This window comes from Schistocerca serialis, unplaced genomic scaffold (assembly GCF_023864345.2).
Source record: "Schistocerca serialis cubense isolate TAMUIC-IGC-003099 unplaced genomic scaffold, iqSchSeri2.2 HiC_scaffold_133, whole genome shotgun sequence".
NCBI lineage: Eukaryota > Metazoa > Arthropoda > Insecta > Orthoptera > Acrididae > Schistocerca > Schistocerca serialis.
The window spans coordinates 295,001-300,000 of record NW_026047547.1 but is presented as its reverse complement, the minus strand read 5'-3'; the positions used below and the strand labels follow the sequence as shown (position 1 = coordinate 300,000).

Here is a 5,000-nt window from a genome sequence, read left to right as displayed (position 1 = left end):
TTATTCAGAGTCACCAAGGCAAACGGACCGGACGAGCCGACCGATTGGTTTTGATCTAATAAAAGCGTCCCTTCCATCTCTGGTCGGGACTCTGTTTGCATGTATTAGCTCTAGAATTACCACAGTTATCCAAGTAACGTGGGTACGATCTAAGGAACCATAACTGATTTAATGAGCCATTCGCGGTTTCACCTTAATGCGGCTTGTACTGAGACATGCATGGCTTAATCTTTGAGACAAGCATATGACTACTGGCAGGATCAACCAGGGAGCTGCGTCAACTAGAGCTGAGCAGCCGGCCGCCCGGGAGTGTGTCCCGGGGGCCCGCGCGAACACGCAAGCGTCCGCTCAATTATTCTGCAAACAGGAGGAGGCTGAGCTCCCCTGCACAACACACCTCGAAACCCTCTCAGGTCCCGGCGGCGCGCAGCGCCGTCCTAAGTACTTGGTCGGGTTCGAGAGAGGCGCAATCGCCCGGAGTTAGGCGAGTAGACGCTTTAGGTGCGACCACCCGTGCTCCCAACTGAGCTTGCCGCTGCCGACAGAGGCCCGGGAGCGTGCTGTCGTGGCATTGCCGGCGGGAGACAACACGCGCCACCTACGGTGACCGGCAGCTCCAACGCCAGCGCCACAGAAGGACAAAAGCCCCACTTGGGTGCCGAAGCGAACTCTCCCAGCACAGCGCACGCGCCAACACGTCCGCACAGCTGCGATACAAACCACCTGCGAGAACCGCTGGGGCGACCGAGCAGCAGACGGCGTCGCGGCGCCGAGCGCCGGGCGGCGGCGCATCCTCAGCGCACACAGTCCTCAATCGGACCAGCACACTGCAGATGGCCACCGCGCTTCGCACCGGGCCCGCGAGGACCTACTTTGGCCGCAAGGCGCCGCGAGCAGGGGGCGCCGGCGCGCAGCTGCGCCGCCTGCCGCGTCCGTCGGCCGGCGCGCCTGCCACTGGCCGCCCCCACCAGCCGGCTGTAGCGCGTGCGCCCACGCACCGCGCTGCCAGCACGCCGGGCGGCCCCCCCTCACCGGCCGGGGACGGTCCCACCCAGCCACCGCCGCGTATCGCCTCACACCCAGATCCCCTTTCACGTTCGTGGGCATGGTGGGTCCCCTTTCACGTTCGTGGGCATGGTGGGTATCCATGAAACAACCGGTTAATAGCTCGACCGATCGTCGCCAACACTGATTCACCTCTAGCGAGAACAACCGCACCACAACGGGTTACCAGTTGTTCATTTGCGTAACGTCACCAGCAAACGTAGACGTCCATCGCCATTTGCAACGAGTATTGCATGCCTGTGTCAGGTGTCACAACACACTACGTCTGCCCACATAGACGCAACAACATGTGCACGCCTAGAGAACACGTGGAAGGTAGCCCCCGTACATATGCGGTGTCCATTGCGCGAACGACTGTCAGCCGGCCTCTGCAGCATGTCGCAGATGTGGAACGCGGTGCAACATGCTATCACAGTGTGTGAGAAGAGACGACTACGTCCGAATACACGCTCCACTACATCAACAGACTGCTCATGCTGATCGCCATCCAGGGCGTCCGTTCCTCCCACACGTCTGAATGGCGTACCACACTGCAATCCAGCTCCTAAAGGGAGACGACACGTAGCTGCGTCCACAATATTTGGACTGTATGGTCCGCCGTTGCTAGGCGCAGTCGTCGTACGGTCACACATGTGCCACGATGTATCATTCAGTACATACGGACCAATGTGCAGCACAGTTTGTGGGTTTTGCGTACATCCGCGGACAGGTGACAGGCCGTACCACAACGTAGGCTGAGTACGTCGGCATGCGAAGGGCATTGAACATGCAAACTTCTCAACGACCAGCTTGCGAAGGCAGGGGGGAAGGGGGGGGCATGTACGTCCTGCTGCTATCCACATTACAGTGTATAGCAGGAGCATGTGGAAAGTCAGCAACACTTGCAAGGTGTTTAACATGACGCGATACACAGGGGACCGGGCAGTGCGAATAGCGAACTATATTGCGAGGGTTGCGGTTAGGCAACACTACACTAATTTAACGAGTTGCATAACAATTACAGAGCAGGTTCAGCGACAACGTGCGTCAGGTTAAGGCGCAATATAGGTTAGGTTGAGGCGCAATATGGGTTACGTTAAGGCACAAATTAGGTTACGTTAAGGCACAAATTAGGTTACGTTAAGGCACAAATTGGGTTACGTTAAGGCACAAATTGGGTTACGTTAAGGCACAAATTGGGTTACGTTAAGGCACAACATGGGTTACGTTAAGGCACAACATGGGTTACGTTAAGGCACAACATGGGTTACGTTAAGGCACAACATGGGTTACGTTAAGGCACAACATGGGTTACGTTAAGGCACAACATGGGTTACGTTAAGGCACAACATGGGTTACGTTAAGGCACAACATGGGTTACGTTAAGGCACAACATGGGTTACGTTAAGGCACAACATGGGTTACGTTAAGGCACAACATGGGTTAGGTTAAGGCACAACATGGGTTAGGTTAAGGCACAACATGGGTTAGGTTAAGGCACAACATGGGTTAGGTTAAGGCACAACGTAAGTTAGGTTAAGGCACAACGTAAGTTAGGTTAAGGCACAACGTAAGTTAGGTTAAGGCACAACGTAGGTTAGGTTAAGGCACAACGTAGGTTAGGTTAAGGCACAACGTAGGTTAGGTTAAGGCACAACGTAGGTTAGGTTAAGGCACAACGTAGGTTAGGTTAAGGCACAACGTAGGTTAGGTTAAGGCACAACGTAGGTTAGGTTAAGGCACAACGTAGGTTAGGTTAAGGCACAACGTAGGTTAGGTTAAGGCACAACGTAGGTTAGGTTAAGGCACAACGTAGGTTAGGTTAAGGCACAACGTAGGTTAGGTTAAGGCACAACGTAGGTTAGGTTAAGGCACAACGTAGGTTAGGTTAAGGCACAACGTAGGTTAGGTTAAGGCACAACGTAGGTTAGGTTAAGGCACAACGTAGGTTAGGTTAAGGCACAACGTAGGTTAGGTTAAGGCACAACGTAGGTTAGGTTAAGGCACAACGTAGGTTAGGTTAAGGCACAACGTAGGTTAGGTTAAGGCACAACGTAGGTTAGGTTAAGGCACAACGTAGGTTAGGTTAAGGCACAACGTAGGTTAGGTTAAGGCACAACGTAGGTTAGGTTAAGGCACAACGTAGGTTAGGTTAAGGCACAACGTAGGTTAGGTTAAGGCACAACGTAGGTTAGGTTAAGGCACAACGTAGGTTAGGTTAAGGCACAACGTAGGTTAGGTTAAGGCACAACGTAGGTTAGGTTAAGGCACAACGTAGGTTAGGTTAAGGTACAACATAGGTTAGGTTAAGGTACAACATAGGTTAGGTTAAGGTACAACGTAGGTTAGGTTAAGGCGCAATGTCGGTTAGGTTAAGGTACGATATAGCTTAGGTTAAGGTACACATTGTTGTAGGGAAAGGTGTATTTGGGGGGGGGGGGCGGCGGCAGGTTCGTTGATAGTGATTATCGTAAGTGCATGCCTGCGGGATCATCCGATTTGTCACGTCAGGATGCACTTGTGGCTCATGACAGGCGGCGCTCCGATTCCAAGGTTGTGGCAGATCTGTGTCTTTCATTCCTGCCATTGTTTGTGTACTGTGACAGGAGGCAGTATGGTGATGTTGGGTGCACCCCTGTGTAGGACATGTGTGGGTGTTCGTGGCTTAGCTGAGCAATGGCGGATGTCGGAAGGGTGGGATATTCTGTTTTCTGGGTGGACCTCCCGGTCTGGTTATGATAGTGTGGATTGTGTAATGTGGCGGAGAGGATGCACCGGATGTTCTTCCATGCTGGTGGTTAGATATTGTGTGTGTGCCTGTTAGAGGCAGAGAGTAGTGTGTGATAGTGTCTGGCTGACGTGTGGTTCTCATTGTGTGCAGAGTCTTTCAGCATGTATAGGGACGGTTGTATATATTATCTGTATTCTGATGGCTCTGCATTTATTACTAATCAGTGCCGTGTATACGGTTACTCTGGTTCCAGTCGAAACTGTTCTATCTCTGTACATTAGTGACACTGCGGCTCCACTATGTTGCTGCCCCTGTCGGCCGTTTCCCCCAGTGTATGGCTAGTGATTATCAGCAATCAGTCTATTAGTCAATACCGGTAGTGTGACGACTTCAAATGTCCGGGATGGGGGAAGCTAAACCCTTCCCGTGGGTCAGGGCCTAGAAAGACTCTTCCCACGCAGGAGGCTCGGACTGTCGTTACTCTTCCGAGAAATATATTTGCCCAGCGTTTTTTGCGACTGCGAGTGCAACGCCAGGAGGCTCCGACTGTCGTTACTGTTCCGAGATATATATTTGCCCAACGTTTTTTGCGACTGCGAGTGCAACGCCCACGGGTACCGACATGGATGGGGCGCTTCCTAGCTGATCGCTCGGCATGGGAATCAGTACAGTGAGCAATGCGATCGCGTCTGTAGCTTGTACGTGGTACAGCTCGCAGCTCATGTATAGGGACAGCGGGAATGTCGCATATTGGACATAACTCTTCATGAAACGCAAGTTATAGGTGTGGATTGCACATTACGAGTGCGGGAAACTTCCGCCGTTCATCCGCTGGCGTTGCGAGTTTGGCGGTTGGGGTGGGGCACGAGCGGGTGCGGGTGGTGTGATTGCCGGTCCACGACGTTGTGCGGCAGAGGCACTGGCGTTTGGGTGCTGTGGTCGACACAGGCTGCATGCTTTGTGGGTGGCGTCGAAAGATGGGCACTGTGGGCCCATCGATGTCTTAGTCGGCTTGGCGTCCCATAGATGGCGGTATCGTCGTTGCAGGAGCTCATGCTGAGGGAGACCTACAGATGGCGGTATGTTTTGTGGTGCGCTCGACATGGCGGACCTAGTGTTGTCAGATTCGCATAGATGGCGATACTGTTTTGCCAGCATGGTTGGCGTAGTTCCGTCGGATCCCTGTAGATGGAGGTGTCGAATGTTTACTGTGGACATTCATGTC

General features: G+C 53.1%; 1 non-coding gene across 1 annotated transcript in view; it reads right to left on the bottom strand.

The window, feature by feature from the left end:
- LOC126439658 (small subunit ribosomal RNA) overlaps positions 1-271 on the bottom strand; it is a 1,909-nt gene extending 1,638 nt beyond the window's left edge. The window contains exon 1 of the ribosomal RNA XR_007581294.1: positions 1-271. This exon is cut by the window's left edge and continues 1,638 nt beyond it. This is a non-coding gene — a ribosomal RNA (small subunit ribosomal RNA).
- Positions 272-5,000: the final 4,729 nt, after the last annotated feature.